This window comes from Gallinula chloropus, assembly GCF_964237585.1.
Source record: "Gallinula chloropus genome assembly, chromosome: 2".
NCBI classification, from domain to species: Eukaryota; Metazoa; Chordata; class Aves; order Gruiformes; family Rallidae; genus Gallinula; species Gallinula chloropus.
Window position 1 is genome coordinate 89,869,388 of NC_140086.1, and position 23,061 is coordinate 89,892,448.

A 23,061-nucleotide genomic window follows, 5' to 3' on the forward strand; every position below is an offset into this window, starting at 1 on the left:
TTTCCTACTTACCAAGGCTTAAGGATTTCCAGTTGTTTGGGGAAGGGGTGTGAGCAGTCTGAACACAGTAGGGCTCTATTGAGTTGGGAGATGTTCGATGAATTACACCAGGGATATAATTATTCAGCATGTTCAGCCAGCAGCTTTGCTAAAAATGCCTGAAAGATTGAAGGCAAAATTAATTATCTAGAGCACAGTAAATCTTCTCTTACTCAACACCTCCATAGCCTATATATGGCTCCCTTTTTAAGGTTCAGCGTGGGCTTATTGTAGAGCTTAATGCCTGAGTTACCCAATCATAATGAGCTACTGTGTGCATCAGCTGAGCATGATAAAGAACTCCTAACATGTCTACAATGCAAGGTATTTTAAATCCAATATGAGTGTTGCAGGAAGATACAGCACTCTTCCACACCAACACATGGACAGACTTAGGTGGGTGGTAGTGCCGTTGATGGAATAAACCTTCTCACAAATGGTGACATATTTCTCAATGGGTCCTATATATAACATCTGAAAAACCTAACTTATATTTGGCTGCCTTTATAAAAGTGCCAGTTCTTGTTTATATTAGAAAATGTTAAATACATTTTTGTGCCTTTAGTAAAATATGTATTTTTTTTTTTGCTTCTTTTTAGAGTGTCTCAGCGAAGAAAGTGGTTCTGTTCCACTTACAAGCTAAGAACTGCAAAATTACAGCATGAGTCAATTCTTCAGAGTAAATACTTGGGCATCTGCCTAATTTTTGCCATGCAGAGCACCTCCTCAGGTTTCATTGGTGTGAGATCAGACTCTTCACTCCAGAACTATTCAGCTGTCTTACCTAATTTTGGCCTCTTTATGTTTGCAAGGATACTACTTTTTTACTAGGTGCTTTCTAATTCAATCCTCTCAGGAAAAGCACAAGTCCCTAACACAGTGATCTATCTTCTTTCAGTATTTCCGGGCCCTGTCTCTGCTGGCATTCCTTTTGTCTTTCTCTACCCTGCTGTTTTCTTTCTGGTTCTTGGGCACTGGAGACAGCCAGAGTAATAGTAGGAAAATTATTATGGAAGGTCGGAATACCTGGGATTGGACCTTACTGCCTCAGGTGTGTAAGCCTAGAATAAAACCTGTTGCTGTTTGGCAGGCCTGGTCTAGTTTACGGAAGGTTTTCTTCTGTGGTCACCACTGCAATGTCTGTGTGTTGGAAATCTGAAGAAACAGAGACAAGAAATGTAGGAAGCTCAGGAGCAAAGAACTGACATAGTTTCCTAAACCCTGTGGTTATGACAAATCGGTTGGGTTGTTTAGGCTGAGGCTTGAGGAATCAGGAATGGAAAGGACACTGGAAAAAATAGGTACAGATCTTTGTCTCTCGGAGTGCAATTGTTCACACCATCCTTGGTTCTAGGAATGTCATTGCTATGTCTTCGCTCTTTGTTCACCCTTTTGCCTTCTTTCACAACCCTCTTCTGCCCAACACTAAATTTAATGGTTGTTCTGGGGAGGGAGACATATATATTCTTTGGCTTCTGAGCCCCTTGAGTTAGCTCAGGCCTCTGTCCATTACCTCTGTTGCTCCTTTGTCCTGTGGTAGCATGTTTTGAGCAATTAGTAAATACTGATACGTTTGTAAAGGTCCTATTTCTGTTTCACAATTTATAGCGTATTCTTTGCCAAGTGCAAAGGAGATGGTGGTTATCACCCGTTATGGTGTGAGTTGCTGGAGGGAGGCCCTATGACCCAGGTCACGCAGCATGAAACATGTGCTGCTTTGTATGAAGGAACCCTCCTGGGCAGCGTGAGGTTAACATTACCACAGGTATATCCCTCAGTAAATTTAATCCTACGTTTACAAGTTCAGTGCTGTTTACATGTGAGGCAAATATGTTCCCTCAGGAAGTTAGGGGGAAAAAAAAAAAACATGCTTACTGATAAAGAAGTACAAACCAGTGTTGGCGCAATGATTTCTGAATCTATTTGGGAGTCCTATCATGCACTGTTATAATAAGATAGCTGGAAGATAGTAACTTTGCACTTGATGGAAAAACATATTGTACAGCTTAATGAAATTTCGTCATGCACTTTTAATTGATTTCAGCAAGAGAGACCTTTTCAAAGCAAATATAACTATTAATCTAATTAGTGCTTCAGCTAATATACTGAAATTATATTTGTATATCAATATATCAGACAAATATTTGTGTGAGATAGGCATTTCAATGACTACTCAGCTGAAATGAACAAATTAACTTATTCGATTATAAGGGCCTTGTTTCCTACAGCTGTACTTTGTAGTTCATTTTCCAGTGTGAACGCTTAAATTAGGCTGTTAAATCCACAGTTAATCTGAAATAATTGGCTTTTTTTTATTATTTTTTATTCCCCCAACTGATCTGGGTAGTAGAACAGCTGAGCAATACTGCTTGTTGACTCTGCTCTCTGGTTTTCAGGAGGGCCTTGCTAATGGATTGAAGTCACTAGGTCCATGCAGAATGAGGTGAGAGCCCTTTGGAATGGGGTGTTGGTTGGCATCGTATTGTTACTGTTTCTGGATAAGATGAAGCCGAGAGATGTGCTTTGATACCTTGTTCTTCTGACTGTACAGCATGTGAGCCAAATTTATTTTCCTTTGAAATAACAAAGATAACGTTGGTTGATGGATATTATTCCTGGATGGAGCCAGAACAAAGCTGCAGCCAAGACCTGGTTGTTGAGGAACATTCTGGGGTCTGCTGCTTTGGTTGTAGTATCTGTCTCCACCAATATCAAACACAACTTTCAGTGGACATAAATACAAGGAAACCAATCACGCATGGCTAATATTAAGTCCTCACTCAATTGTTGTGTTGACCTCTGGGGTGCCTTGAACCACCTTGAGTACAATCCAGCCATAATAGTAATTAAGGACAGTTAGACACTTCAGAAGAAGATCTAAGATAGCCAAGCCATCAGTCTCAAGAAGTGCCAGGTACCAGCTAATAGAAGTACTGAAAACAAGAATATGTCTGAAATCTTACCACTCTCTTGGGCTAGGGCACCAGACACAATACTCCAATCAAAGATGACTCATGCATCCACCTGGTATCCTGTTGAGGTAGGTCCAATTGTTCATAGGTTTCTACAGTTTTGGTCCCAAACTGCTGAAGAAGACTCATTCTTAACATTTGACTGAAAGAGCTGTACTCTCATACTCTATATGCCACCTTAGTGTCTGGAGCTCAACTAAGATCTGCCATATCCAAGCCCAGTTCTCCACTTCCTTTAATGTTCTTGCCATTGTGTCCCTGCTCCAAGGGCACTGTGGAAAGGTTTCCCACTGCTCCCGTGAAAACTATTTCATTAGTCAGGAACCAATTCAAGGGAGCCGTAGAGGGCATGTAGTCCAGTTTGTAGCCTTGTGGTTAGGAAACTTGGCCAAGGAGGAGGAATCCAGGATTTTGATCCCTGTTTCTAGGACTGTTCACGTATTATTGCTTGATGGTAAAGCTCAGGGGAGCAAGGGTCAGATCTCAGGTAAGTAAACCCCTTCCAAGGCCCAGCTTTGATAACCAAATTCTTTATCAGATCTCTGTTTCAGAATTCAATGATTTTTCACGAGGCTGTGGATCTTCCTTATATCTCTACCACATGTACCTGCTAGAAATGGATTCCCTCTTTGGACAGAAATCTTACCTACATTTTTTACCCAAATTTGACCTTAATTTTGAATCTTCCTTTGAATTCTGAGTGAAGTCATTCTACCTCTGAGGGAATTAACTGTTATGTTGAACTTTAGAGTAGTTACGGCAGTTCTCATGGGTCCTCCATTATGACTCATAGTATCATGTTCTTTCTTTTGTGTCTAGTAAGTAGTTGGCAAATTCTCCATGCTCTTTTTTAATGCTACAGCATTAAAAAACCCCTTAAATGCTGTACTTAAGTGGGGCAGAATTTAAGAACCACAGTTGCTTGTGTCTGGGGTTATTACCATCATAGAATACACTGGATGGGGTGTGTAAAGAGGAGTACCTGGTGAAAATGTTGAATAGAAATGGGGGTGAAAGTAGAAGGGGTGAAAAGGAAAATGTGGAGTGAACATATCTGTTACAGGAGCCTAAAAGAAACAATCCATGCTGGAATTTCTATTCCTTCTGCATTATGCTGCCTTATTTGTTATTTCTGCTGAGAAAGATTATAGACACAATTTTCAGGAGCAATGAAAATACAGGTACTTCTCTGTGGAATTCCAGTCTTGCAGTGGTAATACAGGTAGCAGTTACTTGAATTATCAGTCCAAAAACTCTTCGTTTTGGTGTATGTTATAGAAAATGTACCTTAGCCAACTCCTATTGTGATGAGTTCTAATGCCATAGATTGTTAAAAATGAAAAGCAATAAATGTCAAATAACATTCCTCTGTAGGTCTCCCTCCTGCTTTCATTTCAGTTTGCTCAGCAAAAGCAGCTATCAGTATGAGCTTCTACTGGGACTCAGTTTATAGTTGATGACCTGTAGTAGAGATGTGGTTCTGAAGAAGTCATGGATGCTTTGGAGGCTTTTCAGTTTGTTTCTTAAGAAAATATTTCACTGGAGTTGGAGAAAAAGGATGGAAATATTTTTCTTGTCTTGCATTTTGCTGGTTTCATAAAAGCCTTTATTTTGACTTGAGGATATGGACCTTTAAATGGAGTAAACTAATGTCATTATTAAAAACACCTTCCTGGAAAGAATTCAGAGATGCTCAAGACTATCCTTTCTTTTCCCCTGGCACAGTATTCTAATTAAATTTCAACCATTTCTTGAGTAATGTTTTTAAGGTCACTAGCTTGGCTGGGTATTTGGTAATAAAAATTACACCCCATGTCTGCAATAGGACCACTAATTTAAAATAGCCATTTGATTCAAACTGACCTGTTTGCCAGCATAACTAATGAAGTGTCACTTTAATATTTAAAGCACTGTTCTTTCAAGGTAATTGCTATTTACTGGTAATTCTTCTTCATTTGATGGTTTATTAGGTACCTATAGGAATTTAAATTGGGCAACTGAAAAACTGTAATTGTCTAACTAGCAAAATACTTTGCTATAAATATGCCTAGACACCTGTTTAAGGAAGGTTTTTTGTTTCTGTTTTTAAGGAAGTTTTTTGTTTGTTTTTTTTCACTGTGGAAGAATGGGGAAGGCTGATTTGGAGAAGAGATTTTACCTATTAATAAGGTATTAGGAAAGATCCAGCACAAGGGGACTGACATCTTAAGGAATGCAGGGACTTGTTTTGGCTAATTCTGCACCCACCCATGTGGGTGTCGACATTCCACTCAAACATGGCAAGGCTTGGCCTCTCCTTGCAGAGCGTGGGGCGGAGGGTAGATTTGCAGGAGGAGGAGAACAGCCAGTAAAGAAATTATCTGAAAAGTAATTGCAGAGAAGGCATAAACCCAGAATTCTCTTAGGGAAAAAAAAAATGTACTAAAAAAAAAAGAGGGATCTGACAAAATAAATATATTGATTGATTGTTTTCTATTCTGGCTTGTTAGTGAATATCTGATTTTGTTTGCAGTGCATCATAATGCTTTATTTTGCCCGCAAAATCCAGCTATTTAAATTAGCTTTCTTGCTAAAGAAATGTGGAGTTTTGTGATGTTCTCCACAATAAATTGATTAGAAAATGGCCATGAAACACCTCTCAGAGAAGTTCCTTCTTCCTTTTGTTGATATTTGCCTCTTAACAAATGAAAGGGCTTTCTGTGTGGGCATTGCAGGTTTCAGTCTTGTTAACCTTTTTCTTCTTCCCATTTGTGAGTGGTTCTGTTTGTTGAAGTTTCAGTCCCCAGCTCTGTGTCCTTAAATGATTTTTAGGATTGTTTCTGTGACACCTGTGTTTTGTTGTTATCCTTTACCAGTCACAGCTGTTGAACAATGTTCTGATTACGTGTCTAAAAGCAAGAGCTTTAGTTATCTGCCTTTGTATTTTCCTGGCATAATGTGAGCGCCTCAATTATTAGTGAATTTATCATTTTCATATCTGTAGATTGGGAGCTAAGAAGCAAAGTAGCCTGTGTTGCACTTGCATACGCAGGACTTTTCCATAAAGTGGGAATCTATTTGTGATTTATTCATACCCTCTTAATTTAAAAAGGAGAAAAAGTAATAGTTGGAAGCTTCACCACTGATAACTGAAGTTTAGCCAATTTATAGTTGACCAAAAATAAAGTACTTAGAATGGGAAATGTTTGGCAACACTACCTTTTGGTAGCTCTGCCAGTACCTTCTGTATTCTCTGTATTCTAGTATTCTCTGCTAGAATTTAAAGTTAAGAAAGATAGCAACAGTGTTCCCTCCTCCAAAGATACTTCACGTTAGGTTTGATTTGTGGCTTGTCCATGCTTGGGCAATGGGGATCACTGAAATGTCTGTCTGCACCTGAATTCCACTCCAGTGGTGTATCCAGTGGGCGGTGTGAACATGCTATGTCATTTGCTCCTAGGTGCATCACCCAGTGGAGATTTGCCAGATGACTTCATCGTCCCACTCAATCTTGCTACTGTATTTTATATTTTTGCAGCAAGGAGACAGCACAATATCCTGGCAATCTGTGTGTACATTAATGAAGTGTCTGCCCACACTTCTTAACGTAGGGTTGCTAACAATGATTGCTAACATAATGCACTATTTAAATGGCCTGTACAGTCTAATGTAGCTATATACATGCATAAACCACAAATTATTTTGTCATGGTTGCTATACTTCGTGCAAACATTTAATGAAAAGCACTGTTGCAACACAAAGAATACTGACTTCTGTTGTTGATTTTTCGTGACTGAAGAACTTAATTCCTCATAGCTGTGTTAATACAGTTTCTGCCCACAAGTTTGAGTTAATATTGACATGTTTTGATCTGTGACAGGTCTGTGGAAAGTCCAGACACAGGCGCTTTTGTGGTCAAACTTGGGAGAGGATTAAACCTGATTTCAGATTTGCAGCTTAGGCCCATTATTAATTTAGATCCAGCACTTGAAAACATATTCAGAAAAGGATGTTCTTAGTGAAAAGTGCTGTTTTCAAAAGTATGGACAACTCCCCTAGGAAGGGTGGTAGTCACTGCCTCTGTCCGTAAGCATATGTGAACAAGTATGTGTGTTTGTGTACATGTTCATGCATGCAAGAGAACGCACATTGCTTGTGTAAGATGGGTCTTGTGTTGGTTCACAGCAAAAGCTGTATACTTCATAGCTTCTCATTTTTCTGATGGAGAAACTTTTTTGTATGCTAATAGAGAACTCAGTGGAAAGAAGTAAAAGATAATTTCTTTGCATTCTTAAACTATTTTACCTGCTCTTCCCAATTCTGCATTAGAAAAACCCTCTTTCAGAATGAGAGGGAAACAGATGTAAAGTGAACTGCTATGAAAGAAGCTCATGACATCCAAAACTTGTGATGTTTGCTTTTTTTCTGGTCATAGTGCGATCTCACAAATAGCATTCTGAGCTCTTGAGGCTCTCTTTTCATTGGCTTAGCTCCTCTTACTTGCAGAGTCAATGGGAAACCTTGCAAAGGCTTAAGTAACTACATGCATTCAAATTGAAACAGCTGGCTTCCAGCAGTCAGGGTTCCCATTATCTCATCTTGTTTCAGTCAGAATGTTTGTATGAAGCAATCCAATTGTATCAGAGCAAACAACATTGTGTACAAATTTATAAATACTCCGCCTTGCCCACAACAGTTAGACGTTTGAATGAGGAGCTTTCCTGCCTTGAATGGATGCTGTGTCCTTGAGTAAGGAGTAGGTGCCATTGCTTTCATGTAGATAATTTTACCAGCTGTGAAATATGGGTGGAAAGTGCTGAAAGGGGTCACTCCTGTCCACCCTTGGTTGATATGTGGTCTATGTTCAGAGACAGAAATGTTGAAGGATAGTCACGAGGGTAACAAATCCTTCCATGGTGGGCTACTGGAAGAAGGTTCCTAGGAGCATACTCTTCTCCTGCTAAATAGTGCAAGTGGCAGCATTTCCCTAGGGATGGAGGGAGTTCAGGAAGGAAATTTATCTTGACCCTTTATTTTTCTCTTATAGACACTTGGGGGTTTGTCCCATTTCTAATGGCTTCCCTTCGTCTAGTCTCAGGTGTCAGAGGTCTGCGTAATCTTGTCTTATAACACTGAAGACTGGCACAGCTACATTTCTGCAACTTTTAGTTTCCCACCAGTGAAAAGCTGAGATGTTGAAGGCTGAGTCAACTGGAGGTTGCATGAGGGGTTTGCAAATAATGGAGTCTGGTGTCAATAGCTTTCCTGATAGTAGCTCTGATGATAGTCTCTGCTTTGAGATGTGGTCTCAATACATGCTGGGAGGAGAGAGGACATGCTTGGTGCTTGCTGTGAGTTTTGTGTCAGACATTATCCTGTGAAGAACCTGTCATCTTCTATTTTCTAAACACCCTCTGGTCCTGGGCTTCTCTGCTCCCTTCCAGGGGGAATAGAAAGTGCTATATATCATAAACTACTGCTTAGTTGTATTTCCCTTTCATCTAAGCACCTGGTCCCTTTTTTATAGCATTACCATGCTTTGATTTCTCATTGTTCCTCACGCTTAGAGGAGGCAATTGTGTGTCCCAGAGGTTCAGCAGGCCTTTGGATCTCACGTTCTCCTCCAAATCCTGTTGAAAAAATGATGCTTTTAATGTCAGCTCCAGTTCCCCATGTCCGATACCAAAAGAACTTCAACCTGAAAGATTTCTATGAGCTTTGTCGGCTTGTACGGAGAGCACCATCTCCCAAAACTATGACACAGGCAAGTTTCCATTGCGGTGTTTGCTCACAGCAGGAGCATGTGAAGGAGTGTGTTTCAAGGATGACTAAACATCAAAGTGGTGGTATGTGAGCTGTCCTGAGAAGCATAATGCTTGTTCTGGAAGATGGGAGAAGTGTTTATGTTATGTTAATGGCCACAGGTCTCGGTTAGCATTTAAGTTCCTCTCTACCACAGCTAATAGAGATAGAGATGAGAAATCTTTCTTATGCAGACCCAGATGTGTTGGTCTGCTTAATTACAGTAAAGAGAAGTCAGGAGTATCTGTGATCATCGTTGTTCCCTGGTTATACTCTATCATCTTTTACAGAGGTGCATTTTTGCAAGTCTAGAGAGAAAGGGAACTTCCCCCTCCCTCCACCCCATGGGCTTGCCTAGGAAGATATCCATCTTTAATATGAAGCTTTGAAGCATTATTATGGTAATGTCAGGTAACTGCTCTTCAACATAGATTGACAGCTAGCTATTAAATGAAGGTTGGGAAGAATGTGGCATCTGTTTACTGAATGATGCATGTGGTTATTTTAATTTTTTTTTCTTTTTTTATAAGCAGAGACACAGCAATTGCAGGTTTTCTTTGCCTTTTTGGTTTAACAGTATTTCAGAATCTTTTGCCAAACCACAAGTAAAAGCAACATTTAGATCAAACTGCAGTCTCAAAATATTTTCCCCACTCTGATTCAAGCACAAAGGATTTAATTTCTAATCAATTGCAAAATGGGCTACTGGAAGATAATATCTATTGTATGTGCCCATTTGAGCCTCTGAAACAAGCAGAGATGTATCTGTTTCTAAAGTCACTCAATTTCTGACTGGTTTTCACTGAGGTTTAAATGGGCAGGTACCTGACAGCTGCAATAGCTTCATCTTCAATAACAAGCTGAGTTCTTGATTGCTACTAGCTGGCACTGGCAGGGATACCAAGATGAGCTCGCAGAGCTCTGTACATGTGCTCCTTCTCACAGTGAAAATGACATGTTCTGCCAACTCAAACAAAATTGCCATCAGGAAACATTTTCCTCCATGCCATGGATTCTGGGACTGGCATCTTTTTCCCATGCCTGGTTAATACATTTGTTTTTTGCATGTAGCAAAGGGTATGGCAAAGAGCAGGGCTGGGCCATGAAAATAATGGCCACCTACGGACGGAACATTGACAAAGAGATAGTGAGAGCTACCTCTTGTCTGGAGTCAGTATTTTCTCTTACTCTCTCCTTTGGTTCCAGAAGGCTGTAAGGAGCCAGCTCCCACTCCTGTGTCACTTGCATAGCCTGGCTCTTCACTCCGTGTAAGTCCTTTAAGCAGGGCAATGCCACTTCCAATTTCGTTGTTATCTGGCTAACAAAACATGAACTCTTGAACCCTTTTTTTCTTACAATTTTAACTGAACTTGACCCAAATATAAAAGTTGAAAGCTGAATTAACTTTTTCCTCCCTGTTGTTGTGGTTGAGAGAGGGGAGGCAGAAGTATCAAGACTGCTTGTTCTTGCAGCTTGTCCATCCTGACAGGCTGGTGGGAATGCCCGTTGGTCTCCCACCCAGCTTGGTGGTTCCTTGGGGCAAAATACAAAGCAGGTCTAATGTGGTGTAACTTGCATTCTAGTAAGCAGTTGCTCGCTGGCTGAAGTACTCCTGAAAGTTGTTGGTTGGGTTCTCCTTGTTTGCAGCAACTTTAACATGGGTTAAAAAGTCTACTTTCAACTCTGTAAATCGAACTGTTTCAAGTTCCACTGTACAGAGCTAAGTAGGTATAAAGGCAACTTTGAGAGAGTGCCCTTTGATTTTTAGAGTGAGATTAGTTCGAGCATGGGAATATAGTTAAGTACCACTGTGTATGTTCACTGCTGAGTTTGGTCCAGGGGAATGGCTGCTGGGAAATCTCAGACCCATTGGATAAAGACTTAATTCCATGTTTCTTAGATTTTTTGGCATTGCACACATGTGGTATATTCAAACACACAGAGATCCAAAGAATGAGAAGAACAATGGCAGGTTTCAAAACTGTAAGGGATTAAGGAATCGGCTTTACTCTTTTTTTTTTTGTCAGGAAGAGAAGATAAACATAGCTTTGATTAAAAAATGTTTATGAAGAGGGCAATGGTCAACCTCTAGCCATTCACCAAGAAAATGAGAGATTGACTGTTAGTAACCAAGTTAATTGACATTGTATGTTAAGAGAAATAGTCATCTGAGAGATGCAACCGGCTACTTGCCCAAACTGTTGGTGCTCCTCTTCATGAGAGAATTTAAGGAGCAAGTTAGATAAACCTTTGTTTGGAGCAGTCGAGAGATACTTGTTCCTGAAACTTCCTTCATTTTCTTTTGGTCTGGCATTACTGTGAGCTTCAGCTTTCACCCTGTATCTTCTGAACAGGTATCCCCAACACATGCTGTAGAAAACTGCCTAAATGAATACCAACAACACAGCAGGGCATTTGAAAGGACCTCCCATGAATCCGCAGCCTCCAGTGGCGAAAAGCATATCGTCTACCCACAACGTCTGCCTTAGAGAATGCTCGCAGAGTTTGTTGGAAAATAAAGTAGTGATGGTATCTAATCTGTTAACCCTAGGAGAGAATCTGCTTCTCTGCCGCGGATTGCAGGCATACCATGAAGTGCTGAGATTGGCATGAGCAGCGCACATTTTTATTTGAGGGGAACATAAATCCTAAGTATCTTGTTTGTGTATAATTATTCTTGCCCTGAGGTTGCAGCATCTTGTGCACACAGCTGCATTGTGAACATTTTTCCAAGTTTATTTAGCACTGAGTGCAAGTACTTTACATGTCAGAGCTGGGAACGCTCCTGTTTCAGCTGACTCCACTCCTTTGGGGTGTTGCAGAGCGCTTAGGTGACTAAGTGCGAGGCAGTTGCACAAGTCTGGAGAGACAGGGAGCTTATTTAATCACTGTAGAGAAAGAGAGAGTAGGCGCCCAGGAGCAGACACAACTAATCTGTGAGGAGAAAGAGGGTGAGTAAGTATGTCTTACGGAAAGGATTTGGAGGCCAACGGATTGGCAAAGTCAGTGCACCCTTAACAGAGGATTTCTATGTACTTTCTTGGTGCACGTGTGCCCCTATTTAAGGACCTAGCTCAGGGCCTCAACTCCTGTAAACATGCAGCAGCCGGCAGCTTACAATCTGAAAGTGTGTTCCAACAGGAGAGTTTATTCCTTGTTTGGTTTTGCTCCTTACCCACTGCAATTTTTAAGAGATTAGCATATTTATCAGTGGCAGTTGCCTGACATTTGATTAACCAGTACCTCCGTGATTTCCTGTCCTCTATAAATCGCCTTGTTCTTGTTAAATGGTGAGAAGGGCAAAGTGAGCCTGCTATGTGGCAGAGATGGCACCTGGAAATAGAAAACTCGGTAGCAGCATGAAGATTTTTAAGGTGCTCTGGCCTCAGTTTTACTGCGGGTATGATAGACGGGTTGAGGGGCTGGGCTGTTACTTTATAGAAGTAATCCAAGTCTCTCCTTGGTGGAAACAGGCACAGGGTGAAGATGTGATCTGTGTGATTCTGACTAAATGCCTGTGACTGAGCATGTCTAAAATGCCTCTGCATATGTTGGAAAGGCATCTAGGCCCTCACCTATTATGGCCCTTGCAGATTACTTTTTTCTTTTCTATATTTTGTGGAGTAATATTTTTGGAGTAACTGACAAATTAATTTTATTTTTCAGTCAGCACTTTTATAACATATTATTAATGGAAGCACATAATGTGGCAAGTCCAGATGTACCCATAGACCGAATCACTATGGGTGAGTGCAGGCAAAGATGGCCAGCGTAGAAGGCAGGAAGGAGAGAACAAGTGAGAAATGCCTGATTTGTGTGTACATCCTTAGCAATGCTTCTCGTTATGGCTTGTAATCGTCTTTGTTTTCAGAGTCAGATGTGGGACATAACCTGCAAATGAACTCTGTCTTTCAGCCTTTTTTCAGTGTAGAGCTTTGCGGAAACTTTTTCTTTTGTGTGTATATAAAAAGATATATGTACGTATCGCTTCTTGACCTCCAGTCTGTAGGCAGACTGGGAATGGTGTAATTGATTGAGACTCGGGGAAAAAATGTGATCATCGTGTGATTTTTTTTTTTATGAGGTGACTGATCTCTTGAATGATGTCAGTATGCCATGAGGCCAGCCACATGAGCAAGATATCATATTTTAATATGGCTTTGGATACAGAGGGAGCGGTCGGACCCATGTTAGAAATAACGTTGTTAGAGCAGGTATGAAACTGAGTTACATGGGGTATTCAAAGAGCTGGAATTCAAAATCTGAGTTGTGGCTCATTTCAAACCAGCACTAGTTCCTTGTAAAACAGGAACATGGATGGCTACGACACTAACAACAATGTAACATACAGCTCTTTGAAAGTTCCGATGCAGTTTTCTCCTGGTGACCATGTTGGAAAATCCACTCCTGTGGCTTTTCTTTGGGGTGTCAGAAGGACCAAGCAGGTACATGTGTAAAGCAATTGTCATAAACACTCAAACTAGATGAATCTCCATTTCAGGTTTTATTGCAGCCTTGCAATTTGGGCTAGGTTCTCTGAACTTTGCTAACCTTGGCAGATCTACAGGGAAAGCCTGCAAAATCCTTGAGTTCAAAGCAGGCAAAATATATGACACCTTTTGAAAGTTTGGCTTTGAGTGTTGAGTTTATTTGAACTTATGTTAACCAAAGCCAATAAAAAATGGTTTGCATGAGCTCCCGCAAGGTGAAATTCCAGCAAGCAGAGAGAGGAGAATGAGAATAGACAACCTGTTTGCCAAACAGAGTTATTTTTATTTGTGTTAAAGAGAGAAAGTTGATAGAGTTTGAGTACTTTAATGTTTGATTTAAGGTATGAATAAGAAGGATTATAGCTTAAGGATATTATGTAAGAAATATTATCCCTCTGTGAAGATATCCTGAGCAACCTGGACTGTATCAACTAGGTTATAACACAGAAAACTCCTCTTTCTGAGCAATTTGTATTTCATTATGCAAATACCTGTAAATACTGACGGAGATAATAAAGTACGAAGCAGAGATTCAACATAAGAATAGTTAATTAGTTATATTAAAAAAAAATCTAGGAAAAATAAAATGCATTTTGCAGTGCAAGAATCTATCTGTGGACATCATGCTTAAATGAACCAGAGAATCACAGAATGGTTTCAGTTGGAAGCAACCTCAAAGACCATCTAGTTCCAACCCTTCTGCCATGGGGAGGGATACCCTCCATGAGACCTTCAGGATGCCCAAAGCCCCACCCAGCCTGGCCTTGAATGCTTGGAGCAGCCACAACTTATCTGGGCAACCCGTTCCACCAGCCGCATAGGAAAGAATTTCTTCCCAATAGCTATCCTAAATCTGCTGTCTTTCACCTTAAGGGGCTAAAGTTGTACTAGGAAAGGAATGAGGTTGAAAAGCCAAGACCCAGGAGTAGAAAGAAGTCCTAAAGATCTGGAATTAAAGGTTGGATACCTCAGGGACAGAAGGATGCTTCTCTTTGTTTCTCTTTTCTAGTAAAAAACTCTGACAAGAAATGATAGATGAGGATGACTACTGAGGTGCAACAGAGCTGGAAAAATAATTGTGGAGATAATTAAGGTGGCTGCTGGTTGCGCATTATCCCTGAGTAGGTACTTCACAGAAACTCTTCAGGTATGACATTCTGGGAACAGAGGTTCCAGAAGAATATGTCAAGGGTCTGGAAATGGTGGAAAGAGTTTAAGTTAATAGTTAAAGATATGAAAAAGGAGATGGGGCAGGAGGCTACATATGTAATTGTAGATCTGGAAAATATTATTGAATGAGAAGGTGGCAAAGGAGAGGAATAGCAGGAGTGCAGGTATTGGAGCATACCTAACTTGGAAAAGACAGATGTAAGGGTAAAGTGTGTGATGTTACTGTAAGCCTTTAATGAGATAAATAAGGAGAGATAATATGAGTCAAGTAACCGAGCTAATAGAGTCAAAGACATTTGGAGGAAGTATGACCGCTGAGGCAGTGTGGTATATCTGCAAATGACCTCGAGAACTGGATTTTGGTAGATACAGATCTTGCTTGTTAGAGGTCTGGCATTATGGGAGGCTTTGACTTCATGGGTTGTCCAGAGGGAACAAATAGCTAAATTCAGACACTTCTGAATGCAATATCCAACAGAGTTCTTCATCAGTCACTGAAGCAGCAAGAGACAATACTTTTTTTAGATCTTAGTTTTAGAATGAGGTAGAAAATAATCTTGTATTGAGTGATTTCAGTTTCAATTAAAATGAAGGATAAACAAGTGCAGATCTATAACTAAGATGCTCAGTTCCAGATGGATGGTGTCTGGTACATTTAGGGAATTAGTTAAAGCCTGAAGAGCTCAAGAGGACTGCATTGTAAAGTGAGGCTGGCCCTTCTTTGAGTCAAAGGTGAAAAAAATGCATTGAACAGGCATATCTTGCAAAGCGAAACACATGGAAAGAAGGTTATCAGATATGACTGAATAAGGAGTAGAAAAAAGAACAGATCAGCAAAGAAAGCCACATGTGAGAGGTCAGGAAATGTATGGGTAAAATGGGAATTGGCAGGAGTCAAGCTGAGTTAGACTCTGCAAAGGAAATTAAAACAAATAGCAAAAGGTCCTACAGCCACATAAATAAAAAAGAAAGTAGTTGGCCATGGCCCAATAATTTATCAGATACTTTGCTTCTGTTTCAGTTTGGATGGTGATTTCAAATATGCAGGGGTTTAGTGGCAAAGAAGACCTGGAAGTTGATATGGCTTCAGTATTGGAGGAAGGCTGGATTACTGTCATCTTGGTATCTGGAAGAAGCTGATACACATCATTGCAGGCTCAAGAACAATGTTTTTGATCAGACTTAACAGAGTAAGTAAGACACCATTCAACTGGAGAATGTAAGTCTGTCTTTGATGAAGGGGCAAAGACAGCCAGGTTGGAGTGCATGCTATTATTCTACTATTCTAAAAGAAAGAACAGGGCATATGGTAACAGAAAAGAAATCACAAGAGGCTAAATCTAGCATGAAGTAGGTAAATCTAATGATGATCTCTGGTAGAAGCACTAGTATTTATAGTCATGGAAATGCAGTCCTTGCTTAGCGTCTAGTATGGTGTAGCATGTGAAACTGAGATGCCAGGCAATGGCAGAAAAATTAGGACTAATGGGCAAGCTAAAGGGAAGATTTAAGTGAAAAGAGACCTTTCAGACTGGGGGGAAACTGGTATTAAAAGCTTTTAATGATTGATTGTGGGACCGCTCTTCTGTACTAATTTCACTAGAGGCTATGACCCTGAAAGTATGTCCATGAAACTGTCTGTACACTGAATTGGGAGGTAATGCCAGTAGGACCAATATGCTGGTTTTGGCTGTGATAGAGTTAATTTTCTTCACAGTAGCTAGCAGGGACCATTTTTTTGATTTGTGCTGAAAACAATGTTGATAAGAGAGATGCTTTTGTAACTGCTGAGCAGTGCTTACACAGAGACAAGGTCTATTCTGCTTCTCACACCACTCCACCAGTGAGTGGGCTGGGGGTGCACATGGGGTTGGGAAGGGACACAGCCAGGACAACCGACCCCAACTGACAAAAGGGATAATCCATGCAATATGACATCATGCTCAGCATATTAAAGGCTGGGGGAAGAAGGAGAAAGGGAGTGATGGCATTTGTCTTCCGAAGTTACTGTTACCTGTGAGATGGAGCCCTGCTTTCCTGGAGATGGCTGAACACCTGCCTGCTCATAGGAAGTGGTGAGTGAATTCCTTGTCCTGCTTTGTTTGCATGTGCAGCTTTTGCTTTACCTGTTAAATTGTCTTCACCTCAATCCACGAGTTTTCTCACTTTTACCTTTCCAATTCTCTCCCCCATCCTGACAGAGGGGGGTGGTGGGGGTGTTGAGTGAGGGGCTGCGTGGTGCTTAGTTGCCAGCTGGGGTTAAACCACTACAACTAAATACCCGCAGGACACATCCAGGCAATAAAGCGACACACTCTGAGAAATAGACGTGAGTGTCAATGAGGGTAAAGTGTGTGAGTGTAAGAGTGTGTGTAAAGGTAAATGCAAGTATCTAAGTATATAAAAGAGTATATAAAGAATGTCTGCTCTAAGTGGCGAGTTCACCCCCCAGGAGTAGTTGAAGAGGAGAAGAACACTGATGTGATAGATACACTGTAACCCAATGGCCCCAGAGTGGTACGAATGCCAGCGAAACAGCCATTCCAGGTCCTGGAGTGCAGCAAGCAGGTTGTTTTCAGCATGTACACGTATAAATGCTATTGTGCTCAGTTATGCAGTCTGACTCCAACGGTGGGATACCAACTGTCAGGAACTTCTGATTTGTGTTCAAATAAGAATAGAGCCATTTGCATACATTACTCACCCTGTTCCTTCTCCTTTGATGCTGAGCCTGGGATTTAGAAGAACACAGAGCTGTCCAATGTTTCTTAATCCAAAATTTGGTTATGACTTTCATTGGCAGGTTGTATTTTTAAGAAGCCTGCTTTGAAATGTCAAATCTTATCCTAATTGAAATCCTCTTACCTGCTACAGGATTTGTCAAACCAATTCACTCAGGATGTCTTGGCATAAGATCTACCACTGTTGCCTATGGAGAGGAGCCCCTTGGGCTCCAGCTAGAGGCAGCTTTAACATTGTATCCTCTATCTTTTGTCTCTGTCCCAGCTACTCATTCCTTTTCTTTGCTGTACTCTCTTTTTCTTTGTAGGATGTATTCTTGTTTTCCTTTCCAGTAGTAGTTGCCAAGATAATGTAAGAGATCGATGATAATCTAGTGTTTATCTCTTCAGAGTTTCATCTCATTTTGAGCTACTGGAATAGAAACTAACTGCCTCTATCTCCCTCTCTGGTGGGCAGCATTGTCCCTCCCCTTGGGCTAAGACAGTACTTTATATCTGGAGTTTTACAATATCAGTTGTAAAAAAGAGCTTCTGCTATGGACTGGGAATTACCTTCCTTTTGCAGCCCTTTTTCCCTTGGATGGGGATGATGTGCAGCATGGTAAATCTGGTCAAGGCTCTGCAAAGGTCTACCTCATTCTGCTGGTTTGGATTTTTCTTTTAGATAAGATGATTTTGTCTGCCACAATGATTCTGTGTTCGGGCAAGAGTGGTTTCTTTAACAGGGAGAGTAAAGCCATCAAGCCTGGCTTGTGATGATGTATACCTCATTGCCGTAAAGGCCTGTCATGGGAGGGGAGAACTTGGAGTTAATTTTTTATCCTTTCGTGCTTTGAGAGAAGAAGGACATTTTTTGCTTTGTCTGAGATGGCACCTGGCAATATCTATTGCTTTCTCTGCGTTTGGTAGCAGCCCTGTTTGTTCTCAGTCTGATCTGCTGCCACTGCACACAGAGTACATATAGTTGAGAGGAATGCGAAAGATTCCAGTTGTTTGAGAAGAGGTGGGTGGGGGCCTTCAGAGGCCGTGAATTCATTAAAATTCCATGTTGTGTTGCAGGGTAAATGCGTGGGCCTTAATATGCAGGGCTCCAACAGGTTAACACTCGAACCTTGGATACAAGATGCGGCAAGTTTTTACCTGCCCTTCATCCAAAAAGCTTACCAAGTCCTCTACACCCACCCAAAAGGCAGTGTTCACCGCTACCTGAATATAATGCGAACTGATAAATGCGAGCACAGGTTAGGGGCATCTTTAGATGGGTATCTGCCCATGTGTGTGTGTGTGTGTGTGTGTGTGTGTGTGTGTGTGTGTTTACACTTCAGAAAGCTTGTTCTCTGTTTTGAAGAAATCTGATGCTCTTTACCTTGCTGTTCTCTTTGAACCTGTGTTGCTTTGCTGACAGCACCCATTTGCACTCCAGAGTGTATAAACAATCCTCAGTACCTCTAGCCGCCTTCCCAAACCCCAAAAGTCACAAAGCATCCACTGGGCAATTAGTCTCATAGTTCAGAAGTGCTGAGAATAGGGGCCAAAGACTGCCTGCAGGCACCCTGCCTTCCTTTGTGCACTCTTGTTGAACCCTGTGAGGTAACTTGGCCCTTTCCAGGCGCAGTCTGCTCCCTACGCCGCGATCCTCTCATACCAAAGCCGGTAACTTTGCTCAGAGCAATTTCACTGTAGACCTGGCTCGGCAGTCACCAAGCAAGCCCTCGACAGTGCTCCTTGTGACAGGCAGTGGACCAAGAGGTCTGTGGTGCTCTTAATCCAGTCTCACTGTCCAGATGCACTGCAATAATTTGGGATTGAATTTTCTCTGATTGCCTGTAAATACATGAATGTGAGAAGGTGGCTCATAAACCCGTGGTGGCACACAAGAAAGAGTTGGTACCTTCAGAAGATCTGTAGCTGTGGCGGCTCTTGCCTGTCCTTCTGCATCTCTGGTTGTCTGCAACTTGTGGGGTATCTTGAGGCTCGTTCTTCAGTCAGCATTCCTCTTCTCTAGTTACTTGCTTCTTTCACTGGACAACTCAACTGGGGGATGTAAAACCGCACGGCTTTAGATCTCTTTCACTTATTTCTCTCTTTAAAAATAAAATAAAAGGTTAAAAGAGAGCTGTGGTCACAGAAAAAAAATAATTTCTCTACTGTAACAAGGGAACAAAAACATCTGCATGAAGAGAAAACACTGGAAGTAGAGAACTGTGTTATTCTTAGGAGAGAATGTTGGGATTAAGGTTTAAAAAAATCTTTTTAAGGCATCCAGTTTCTACGGGTTTCAGTTACTTCAGGGATCAGGCATTTAAAAGACATTTTCTTGATCTAACTTTTTTGCAGGACCTGAGTATTTTGAAAGACTTCCTGCATATACATGCCAGTTATTTGATCTGATCATTGTTTTAATAAAACTATTATTTAACTAACCACGATGTAATTTCTTTGGCCCTCTGGGAGCCAGCCACAAATAGTAGCAAGTTATTGTTTAACCTGGCTAAAGCTGAGCTCCTTGTCTTCCCTGCTAACTCCCACCATTGACAAAAACACTTACAACTGGACATTTTTTTCTTAATGGAGTTAGACAACTATTCAGAAAAAAAGATCTTGGGGGATCCTGAAAAGTTGCCTTCATGTAATCATTTCCCAATCCTTTTAAATTTTTGTGTGTGTGTTTCCAAGATGGGAATGGATGCTCCATAAGGGCGGAAAGGATTGTTTGAACTCTGTTGTGTATAGCAGTTGGCACAGAGAAACACAACTGTAACTGAAGCATGCCTGACCTCTGCTTCAGTGAGAGGATATTAGAAAACTCACCCAAATTGATTCCTTCTGGTAACCTGTAAAAAGGGATAACTTGCAAGGAATTTTCCAAGAGGGGAAAATAATTGGTCAAAATGAAAGGGTACTTTGTTTAAACTTTTCTGGAAAAAATTGGAATTTTGGTTCAGGGTTGAGTAGTTTAATTTTGGTTTCTCTTTGCCATCACATTTCCATGAATGTGTCCACCTGTGTTGTACCAGGATCTGGCAGCAGAGCACAGGAGCAGCAGGTGAGACAGCAGCTGTGGCCTTGCTGTCACACTCCTGCTGGTGTGCCACTGTTGGCAGGGCCAGTCCAGAGGTCAGCAGCTGGCAGCTTTTCCATTTGGAATTGATGAAGAGTACTTGCTACTCAGCGCAGACATTCATGGCAACATGGGGTATTTCAAAACTTCCTACTGTGTTTCTAATGAGACTTTGAAACAAAAAAAGTTGCCCACGCAAACAGGCCAGTGAGAGAAAAGTGATGATTGCGTGAGACGAAGTTCTGTGGTGAAGTGTTACTAAAATATGTGTGACGTATGTAAAGGGCTCCATTTCTAGCAAACCTGTTTCCCTCACACAAGCATTAGCTCTGATGTCAGAATGATAGTAGGCTACAGCTTGATTTCTTGGGGACATCAGGGCTGTTGCTCCAGTGTAACAGAGGCCTATGCTGGCTTAGACATTTAGTCTAAGTGTTAAATAAACCAACAATTTCCAAAAAAGATGAGATGGCCATTGTGCGCTCTGCCAGTGTATAGTGTAATACAGGCAACTGTGGCTTTGTTTTAGGGAAGACAAGGGGTACAGAACAATCAGGATCTCTTGGGAAATAGTCTTTCAAATAGCATGAACTTGAATGCAAGCAACTGCAAATGGGTTCACCTGGGAACAAAATGGTGCTGGGCTACAGGCCTACAAAAGGGCCTCTGATAGTGATTCTGTGAAGGATTTCAGATCAGGGGTCAAGTAGCTTCAGAGGCCTCCCCAGGCTAGTGTTGTGGCCAAAAGGATTAAAGAAGACACTGTAAAAACCAAACCACAACAAACTCAAACAGAACACTGGAGTGGTAAACAGGAGCTTGAGGCTTATTTTAACCTGGGTGAAGAGTGCCTTTCTGGTGAAGGCCACATAGAATGTGATGTCTTCTCCTGCCACTCACAGTCCAAAAGAAAATTAAAAACAAGGATGGCGGGGGGGCGGAGAAGACCAAGAAGAAACCTATTGGGGTGGGGAAGTGGGAAATACCTGGGAAAGATATATATATATATATGTATATATTTATATATATTTAATATTCCTCTGTGGTGGAGGTGATCTGATGACCAAAAATTTTCAGGACAGTGCTGAACTCTTCATTTCCAGAGAAGGCCATATCAAGACCATGAGCCCAGCTCTCCTCCTAGAGATGTGGTACAGTTGAACACAGCATTTAAGCTTAGCCCAGTGCAAACAGACCAATATTCATCAGTCTTTTCTACATAATGCCATTTCCAATAGATATTTTTGGCTCAAAAAATATTATATCTGTAGGTGGAGCTAATAAAATTATTTGGCTATTTCAGGCTGCATCTGGAAGTACTTTCAAATGATTGCATGATAAAGCATTTACTGGCCTTGTATCTGTCCCAGTCAGACACTGGAGAAAAGGCTCTTTTGTTACCATGGGTCAAAGCTAGGCAGACCTTCCTGATTCCACATGGTAGGTGAAGCTGATCAAGGAAACATGAAAAATAGCAATGCTATACAACTTGTCCCAATATCACCAGGTTTTAAATAAACCATAAACACTCCCTGAAACGGTTTATAAGTAGGCAAATAAAACAAAAACAATTTAAAAGGTGATAAAACTCTGTTGACATGAATACCATTCAGGTAAACCACTTTGGACCTATTTCAAACATAAGCCAGCACATATTTATCCCAGGTGAATGAAGAGTTCACACGTAAGGCTTTGCAAATACAAAAGGCCTTATTTGCCTGCAGACTCTGCTGCCTGACAACTGTCTTAACGACAACCCTATGCTTTTTCAAATTGATTCAGGAAGCTTTGGTTGTTGAGCCTCAGTTGTGAGGCTTTCAGAACATTTCTACTTCCGTGCTCTATTTGAGACGATAGAGACTATGGGCTGGAGGGACCGCTGCTGCTGGACCCACTTTCATTGGCAAGAGGTTTTGCCAGGCAGGCAGGGTGTGTAAGAAGAAAAGATCTGACTCCATTCTAATTTTTTGAGGGTGTTCCAATGGGGACACAAAGTCGTTGTAGGTTTAGGATCACTTTTAAATATTGCTTCATTGTTATGGAAGTAGTACAGAGGAACAAAGTAGGGATGAAGGCATCCTTTCTGGGCCCTTCAGCTCTAAGGTGAAGTCCTGTCATGGTGGCAGTGTCCATAAGTTTTGTGTCTTAATAGGGCACTGTAGTTTCTCACTCTGAAGGAGCAATGGTATTTTGTTTTGCAGCAGTCTTCAATGCACTGATGTAATGTTCAAGTGAGGCTGCTTCTCCGGTGGGTGCATAGCTGTGATTTACACCAAAGAACTCCCTGCACACTGGAAAGCCTTGCTGTATTTTAGCACTATTTCTCTTGTAGTTAGTATCACATATGGGTGCAGGTGCCAGCTCGAATTCAGAACCCAGTTTCTGTTTCCCTGGATGAAAATCTAAAGTAGCTTCAGTGCTGCTGGGGAATCAGTCTACATCTCATATCAAGGTAGCAGATTTGTCTTCAGGATTCTTTCCTTCAAAAAATACACTTGTGCTAAAAGGAGAGGATACTGTATGTGTAGACAGCAGTCCATACTCAATGCACTCTGCACCCTTTGCAGTGATCTTACTATTATGAAACCCAGATAAACAACCAAGAATTCACCATGCCTTTAGGTACCATGACAAAGTAAAAGCAGCATGCTTCCTGATACACAGAAATTCTCAGACTAATTATTCCTCAGGTAGAAGAATGACTGATGGGTGAAATTTAAGAGTAAAAGAACAAGAATATTTTTAGGCAATAAAGAAATGCATTCCTGTAGTTCACTGGTAGCTGAGTGGTTTTGCTCTCAGCTACC